Source organism: Anneissia japonica, unplaced genomic scaffold (genome assembly GCF_011630105.1).
Source record: "Anneissia japonica isolate Jap-2015-1 unplaced genomic scaffold, ASM1163010v1 scaffold287955_len215512_cov160, whole genome shotgun sequence".
In the NCBI taxonomy this organism is placed as follows: Eukaryota; Metazoa; Echinodermata; class Crinoidea; order Comatulida; family Comatulidae; genus Anneissia; species Anneissia japonica.
The window spans coordinates 184,337-193,351 of NW_022747665.1; the positions used below are offsets into that span (position 1 = coordinate 184,337).

Sequence of the window (9,015 nt, forward strand, 5' to 3'; positions counted from 1 at the left end):
TTGTTAAAGAAAACACAATACAATAATGCAACACTTCTTGATTTTATGATTTAACTATATATAAAAAAGTAGAACGTATACACTTGTAAAAGCACAACCTGAAAGCGCAGGATTAAAAAAGTTTAGAAAGATAGTCTTATATGCAGACGTGGGAAATTACGAGTGTTACCCCTTTTCATGGTCACCAAGTAATATATTTGTTGAACGATGTAGTTGCCAAATGACGTATTCCTCAAATGCCAGTTGCCGAATGCTGTAGTTGCTGCCGAATGATAAAGTCGCAACAAAATACTATATGCGCCGAACAAATGTCTGCTCTGTAGGTGTACCATAATTATACAAAATTTTACTACTTTGAGGGAATAAAATATTATTTTGTAGGAACGAAATATTATTTCGGGGGAACAAAATATTATTTCAAAAACGAAATATTATTTTGTTCTCTCGAAATGGTTTCCTCGAAACGAAATATTATTTTGAGAACGAAATGATTTTATTTCCTTGAAATAATATTTCATCCACTCGAAATAATTTAATATTTTTTTAACCCGTCCCTTTATGCGCTCCTTAGAAATTTGCTGAGACACTCATAGATATATTACATTGTACTGTACAAAATAAAAATCAAACATTTGAACAATCCTTTAGAGTGTTTTTCACATTTTTATTTTCACAAAACAATTATTGCTGATTAAAGTTTACTTTTTGAATGTATCATTGATGCACATACACATAAACATAATTATACTGTGTTTTGAAGTTATAAGAAAAAAACATTCTTTGCCAATTCTCTGTACCAATATGACATTAGTGAAATAGATGTCAAAAGAGAGTTCTCAGGTGTGAAAGTAAATAAAGCCACAGGACCAGATGGCATTACAAATAGAGAATTAAAGACCTGTAGCACCCAATTAGCCAATGTTTTTTCGCTAATTTTCAAGTTAATTTTAGTAAATGGCACCATCCCTCGTACTTGGAAGACATCAGTCATTCATCCCTTACCTAAAATAAAAAAAAAAAACCAAGTGAGGTTAAGGACTTTCGTCCAATTGCGTTAACATCCAATGTTTTTAAATGCCTTGAAAGAATAATGTTAAAAAAGTTGAAATGTTATACGGGTAACCATGACCAATATCAATTTGCATATAAGAAAAATAGAGGTGTAGATGACGCATTGCTGTACTTTCTTCATAATGTTAACACACATTTAGATAAGCCTAAGAATTATGTGCGATCCACCTTTTTTTGATTTTTCTAGTGCTTTTAATACTATTTTACCCCATGTTCTTTAAATAAGTTAATTGATTTTAATATTCCACCTATCATTGTACGTTTTATCTATAACTTTTTAACTGACTGTCCTCAGAGAGTAATGTGCAATAATGTCATCTCTGACACAAAGATTTTAAGTGTAGGTTGTCCACAAGGCTGTGTAATATCTCCAATACTTTTTTCGTTTTATACAAGTTATTTTAATATTTTAAGTAGCAAGTACAATATAGTTAAGTATGCAGATGACACAGTAATATCCGGCTTTCTTTATGACAATGCCCAAGATTAAGATGTGTAATAGATTTGTTAAATGGTGTGACAAGCAAAATTTATTTTTAAATGCAAGCAAGACAAAGGAAATAATTTTTGACTTTCGCAAATCTGTTATTCATCATGAACCTGTAATAGTTAAAGATGAAATTGTAGAAAAAGTATCTGAGAACAAATATTTAGGAACTATTGTTAACGATCAGCTAAAGTGGAATACAAATTCAAAAATTCTAGCTAGCAAAGCATCCAAGAGGCTATACTTTTTAAGAAAACTAAAAGAATTTAAAGTAGACAACAAAATAATGGTGCTTTTTTTTATCAGGCTATGATTCAAAGTGTTCTGTGTTTTAACATGTTATGTTTCTTCGGTAATCTAACCATTGATAAAAAGAAAAAGATTGAAAGAGCAAGAAAAATAGCACAGCGTATTATTAAATGCAACATTACACCATTGTCTAAAATATATGAAAAACGTGTTGCTCTTAAGATAAACAAAATTATGAATGACCCTACACAACCCCTTCACAGTTGCTATAGTTTTAATAGATCAGGTATAAGACTTTGCCCTCCTCGTACACTGCGTTGTCGCTACAGAAACTCATTTGTGCCAAATTCCATCCATATTTTTAATGTCGGTGTTAAAAGATAAATCGAAGTTTTACTTTTTAATCTATTTTAAAATTTTTTAACTTTCTAACTTTTTAAAAATTTATTGTTTTAGACTAGTTTTTTGGTAACTTGCCTTGTTGTATTTTTTTTTATTGTTACTGTGTGTTCATATACGTTTCTTATTAATTATTGTAATTTTTGAAATGCTGTACAGCCAAAATTTCTTTTTATGTATTATGAAGACAAATACAATATCTTGAATCTTGAATCTTGAATCTAAATTAAAGCCCTGTTTTCTGGTTTTCCTAAAACAGGAAAAAGTTTAAAATGTATATAGTTTTTTACTCTGAAAATTATTGGTGAAGAAGCAACTTGAATGTAAACACATCTTTAAAATTTAATTAATAAGAAAATTACTAGCCTTTTCGAAATCAAGAACAAAAACTTAAAATTATTTTCATTATTAAAATTATTATTTAGAACTACTGCAATGATGTCAGAAAAAGACTTTTATGAATTATTGCAATAATACGGTTTATGAATTCTTCTCCGGCACTTTAATGACTACCTGTAAGAAAAAAAAATTAACATTAAAAAAATCATTTTAAAAAAGAAAAATGTCATATACATCCAACGTATGACTTTCAATCAAACAATCAACAAGGATTTACAGTAAGAGGTAAAGCCAAACCCATGAAGTGTTTCTTCGAGCCTGCAGCAAGATCTCCACAAACGCCAGAAGTCGCAAGAAAATCGACAACACACAAGAGCTATGTGTGTAGTTAGCAGACAGCTCTTGTGTGTGGGAGGTCTTAGGTAAAAGAGTTTTGTTTAAGATGGGAGTTTGCCCTAGAGAGAGAAGCTTGGAAAATTAACCTCATCGTAGTATACAATACCGTTACCAAAACATGTATAGTACTGTAGTATGGTTACAACTCTTAAATGAAAAAAGGCACTTAATTGTGATATTTATATGGAAATAAATATTATGTTATTGAATATATATTCAGTAAGAAATTTTAAACGCGAAAGTGACTACTGTTTTAACCTCATGATATTCTTTCAATGAATCCTCTCCCCTAAAAGTAAATTAATCAAAAAATGTCGAATTGAAATAAAAGTGAAAATCCTTGGCTCATGTGCCTAAAAAAGTCACTTTATAATCAATTAACAACAATTTCAACATGAACAGTTGTGCCAAGAACACTAAAGCTAAGGGGTAAACTTACAGGTCTCTGCCAAACCCAGACTGTTTGTAGCCACCGAAAAGAACCGAAGGTCCACCTACATTGTAGCAATAAACCCTAAAAATGTAAACAAACACAATATTAACTAGAGCAGTCACTCTATAGCGTGCATACCTCCACCCTGTGCCTGAACAATGTGCAGTTGTGTATGATGGGCAATTTCATTTTTTTTCCACCCTGTGCCTGAACAATATGCAGGGGGTGTATGATAGGAGATTCCATAATATTCCACCCTGTGTCTGAACAATATGCAGAGGGTGTATGATGGGTGAATCCATTATTTTCCACCCTGTGCCTGAATAATGGGCCGGAGGTGTATGATGGGCGATTCCATTCTTTTCCACCCTGTGCCTGAAAAATATGCAAGGGGTGTATGATGGGAGATTCCATTTTTTTTCTATTCTGTGCATGAATACCAAACAATATGCAGGCAAGCCATTTTTATGCTTGGGGTAAAAATCTCGGTGACCTTGACCCTTGACCTGTTCTTCCCAAAATGTAATCATCTCTTAAACTTCCTTAAAGCTCTGTCCACATTAGGCCTACCTAGTTTCATGTGTCAAGTAAATGACATTGTCATTAGTGCACTAGTTACATGAGTAACTTTGAAAAAATGATAAATAGGTGGTACAGTGTGGTAGTCAAGTAATGTATTATATAAGCATACCTTTTCCAAATCCCATTCGATCTATCGAAAATATGTAAGCCAAATACAGTCACTTAGATCTATTTGAATCACAATGATAACGTCGAAGATGCAAAATCATTAAGTACTAAGTCACGGCATGCTAGTAGAACACGTATGTGTCTCGTTTCAGAAAATGCTATGATAGCAAAGTAAATCTGTGTCTCGTTTCAGAAAATGCTATGATATAGCAAATTAAATCTGTGTCTCGATCGTTTCAGAAAATGCTATGATATAGCAAAGTAAATCCTTAAACGTGTCGCTATAATGCTTTAATTCAGCCATTTTTAAAGCTAGACCTAAGGTAGTAACAACTTCTCAATTTAAGACATTTAATTAACCAGTCGTGTAAACTTCATCAGAATAATTTCTAATAGTAAGGCCTACATTGTATATTTATAACAATAGCCTACAGGCCTATTAAATGTTTACTCTGGTACTCACCCCCTGTGTCTTTCTCTGTTAACAACCTCCTCCGCTGCTCACACTAGAAGAATAATGAAACGGACCCAGAGGTAACGGAACACTCTTGTTTAACCGGTATATTCAAAATAGGAGGCTTAACTTTGATTGGATGTTATTGTATGCATGGTTGGATTAAAACAATAACATCCAATCAAAATTAGAAATTTGTTGACAAATAATGTAACTGTTAAAATAACAAAAGCCTAATGCCTAATCTAAAGCACCTGTTTGATACTACTAGTCATTAATTTGTGAATTCTATCTTGCCCATACTTTTAAGCTGATTGATACCGTTTTAGTGTAGTATATGCGAACTTAATTTGTTTATGTAAATGTTGAGTAGGCCTATATTAAGCCTATGTATTTTTTTAAATTAATGTAAAGACGGAAGATATGAAATAAATATGATAGGCAATTGATGTAACAATAATACAGATCCGGATGGGCCTGCCCACAGGGCAAGATCCATGGTTTTGGTTGCTTCTAGCAACCCGTAGCTGTCTGTCTAGCAGCTGCGGCGTAAGCCCCCACCCCCATCGGACAAGTCAAGGGCCCCCCGGCCGAGTTCGTCGGGCAGTCACACCAAAAAAAAAAAATTAAATATAGGCCTGCGCTACACCAAGCCAAAGTATATGTCTTTCACACTGCGTAAGTGCCATTTCCGGCCATTCAGAGCTCCCTATTTTTTAGAAAAATCTCATCTCCCAAACCATCCCCCTCCTCAGGCATACAAGCTTTACCACTGTCGGACAGCTTAGCACCCCCCCCACCCCAGAAAATGTATCCCAGAGCAGCCACTGTCTAGGCTAGGCCTATGCAGAATGTAGCCCTATGCTACTAAAGAAACTGCATTAATAGACCTACAGTAGAGGCCTAATTGTTATTTAATACATTAATTGTATACAATACAAATTGCAATACAGACATTGGAAAGTTAATATGTTTAATTTAATTAAATATTTAACATTCAGTTCCCCTTCTCTTGTGTAATATAGCCGGCAATTTTGTGGAACACTAAAAAAGTAATAAACCTTAACTTCAGCAGTTATGTTGTGATAGAAGTTGTAATTTTAATTTATTACGCCCATTTTTACTTCCAGTAAGATAATTTGTTCATGGGATTAAGGTTGGAAAATCCACAGACTAAGCACAGTATTGTAGTACTAGTAGCATAGGCCATTGAATTGTTTTCATTTCTTTCTGTGATTACGGCCTAATCCCTACCGCAAAAATAACTCGGCCTATGTATTATTTCACTCTGTGTAGATCTACACAGAGTACCCCGTAATGTCCGAGGATCCTAAAGGTCCAGGGATCCTAATTTTGGAAAAGAAAGTTACACAGGGACAACTTATTTTTTCTTACATTGGTTGTACCATAGAGTTGCTGTGTTTTACTATGTTGTGTGATTACAAACAGGGCTCACTCTGTGTCAAGGACGAACTATAACTGAAAGACGAACTATTATACTATTGCTGAAATTATGCATGACGTTACATACGAAGCCACGCCCCCTCCCAGTTTTCCCATCCCAGCCATTTCCGGCCATCTAGAAGTCCCAATGAAAAAAAAAACAACAAAAATCTCGTTTTTTGAGAGGATGGGACACCCACCTCCCATACCCACCCCGGCTCCGGCCTTCCGGCCCTCAGATAACGCTGCGCGCTATAGTTACACCCATAAATACTTAGCTCCCAGTCGGACACCTTAGCGCGCTATAGTTACACCCATAAATACTTAGCCTCCCAGTCGGACACCTTAGCCGCCCCACCCCCCTCCCACTGCAACGTCACAACTAGCCTATGTATTATAGTTGTCTCAGCTATTAGATAGGTTGTCTTCATAAACGTCTACGAATGGATACCTCGCTCGAAGCAAGAAATCAAGTTGTTTTTATCCAGTACCGCTCGTTTTAAATTATTCGGTAGTAAGCAAAGATCTTATAATATACATGATGGCGTTCTCCGCGATTTCTTTGTGCAAATTCTGTAACAGTAACAAAGCAATATAGGGCGCCATCTGGAGTCCCGCCATTACAATTACATTTGCATTTTTGACATCTACGTGCAAATTCTAGAACAACCGCCATATAGAGTTGGAACTCTACCACCATAGTGACAAGGACGCCCTCTCTCAATTACAATTATTTTCTACTTTACTGAACATAGACGCTTCTATTTGTTAAGAGTAGAATTGTGGAGAGCGCTATTATATCTTGCAATTATAAGATCTTTGGTGGAAAGTTTTTCCTACTCAGCACTATTCATTAAGCGCAAGCTAAGTAGTCTAGTGCTTATGGCGCCGGCTAATTTTCTGGAGGTCGTAGGTTCGATTCTCACCCATAATATATGTATATCGCAAGCATTTGGGAACGATGAATGTAGATAAAAATGACCCCGGTAAAAATGGCCGAGGAAAAAATGGCCCCGGAAAAAATTCCCACGGTAAAAATGGCCCTAGTAAAAATGGCCCCAAATGACAAGTAGGTAGAAATGGCCCCAATGAAAAAATTCAGTTTTTTTTAAATCTTCAAATATTAAATACTAGCTGTAACAAGCAAGAATTGAATCAATAACAAATACAGTTACACAACAGATGCAAATAATGTACTGAGAGATTATCGGAAACAATGGCCATTGAATAACATTTTTTGATAGTAGATATAAGTTTTAAAAAACGTTATTCCACTAACAAAGTAGAGGAATGACATACATACCAAACACACAACAACCAAAATATGCAACTCATAGATAACCACAAAATTCACTTTTGTTAAGTATCAAATGAAATAACTTTACATGTTATAAACAGTGCAAATAAACAGTAGTGTAACAATATTCTAAACGCTTTAATAATAAACGCTTTACCGCCACCTATAGACGATGGTTTAAGTTGTTGCAAAGTGTGAGCATTAAATGGCGCACGCCACGAAGTAAAGCATATTTTATCGTTCTATACTTGTATAATTAACTACAAGCTTATCTTAACATGGTGGCAGCGGTGGTGAATTAATCAGCAATTACTCCTGCACCAATGCCAGGACTTATTGTGCTTCAAACCTGTATACATCAAGGACAATTCCTGTAGAGTACGTGAGTCATTTCCCCTCTATTTACTACTACTGTGACTGCTATATTAGAGGCCTAGACCTACACGACTGATCAGCATTATGAGCTTGCCGACTGCCCCTGACGCCGACGCGTCAAATGAGGTTGAACCAAATAGCTCCAGTAACGCCGGCCTTGGTCCTACTGCATACAAGAAACCACAGATTCATCCACCGACGCCTTTCAATCCAGAAGGTGATGATGTTGCCGAGGTTGCAGAGAGATGGAAAATGTGGAAACAAATGTGGGGAAATTATTGCACTCTGACAAATTTAGCCTCTCAACCCCAGCCATACAAAACGGCATTATTACTCCACAGCTTAGGACCAGCGAGACTAAGAGTATACAATGGTTTAAAATTTGATGACCCTGCTGATGCTCAACAAGTAGATAAGATTCTGCAGCAGCTCGATAGCCACTTCCTTGGTCAGCAGCAAGAATTTAAGTTCAACAAAAGAAACCAGAATGCGGGAGAAACTATTGAACAATATATCACTACCCTAAGAAATATGTCAAAGACCTGTGGATTTTGTGCATGCATGAAGGACAAATTGCTTATGGACCGACTACTGATGGGTGTAACTGATGATAAAATGAGAGAAAAGATGGCTTCCACTCATGATCTCACTCTACCTCGAGCTATAGAAATTTGTTAAGCTATTGAAAATGAAACAGTACAGATGAAAGCAATTAGAGATAAAGATGCTATAGTAAAAAAAATATACCAACCTAAACAGCAAAGATCAAAGAAACAAATCCATCATGTTGCAGCCTCAAAGCCAAGAGGTTTTACAAGACTCTGCAAATTCTGCAGAAAAGACCATCCTTTCCGGAAGGAAGAATGCCCCGCATGTGGAAGGACCTGCAGTGACTGCGGACGACAAAACCACTTTAAAGCACAAGAAAAGTGCATGTAGTTGAACGTGAATATACCTCTTCCTCAGATGCAGAGAGCATAAGTCACATATCTGAAGTCAATGCTGTAAGCCGTAACCGAGGTAAACCGATATACTGCAACATGGAGATTGATAGCAAACCTGTAAAGTTCCAAATTGACAGTGGAGCCACAGTGAACTTGGTTCCTCAGAAATACGCCACCAACATTGACAAAGAAGAGATCAAACCGAGGATGTGGAACAATGCCGGAATGAATACATTGGGCCGGACAACTGTCAAGATGAGAAACCCATCTACCAGAAAAAAAATACAAAGTACACTGCGTTGTGGTAGAAGAAGACTTAACTCCCATCCTAGATCGAACTGCAGCTGAAGCGATGGGCTTAATTACAGTCAATTACGATAACTTCATGCAAGTCAACTCTGTCAATTCACATTTACCCAACTACATCAAGGAATATGA

The 9,015-nt window shown here is 35.9% G+C and overlaps 1 long non-coding RNA gene across 1 annotated transcript in view; it reads right to left on the reverse strand.

The window, feature by feature from the left end:
* Positions 1-1,583: 1,583 nt before the first annotated feature.
* Positions 1,584-9,015, reverse strand: part of LOC117120556 — a 23,347-nt gene continuing 15,915 nt past the window's right edge. Inside the window, exons 2-4 of the long non-coding RNA XR_004447379.1 lie at positions 4,528-4,570; positions 3,381-3,455; positions 1,584-2,719 (exon numbers count right to left, since the gene is read on the reverse strand). This is a non-coding gene — a long non-coding RNA (uncharacterized LOC117120556). The remainder of the gene's footprint in view (positions 2,720-3,380; positions 3,456-4,527; positions 4,571-9,015) is intronic.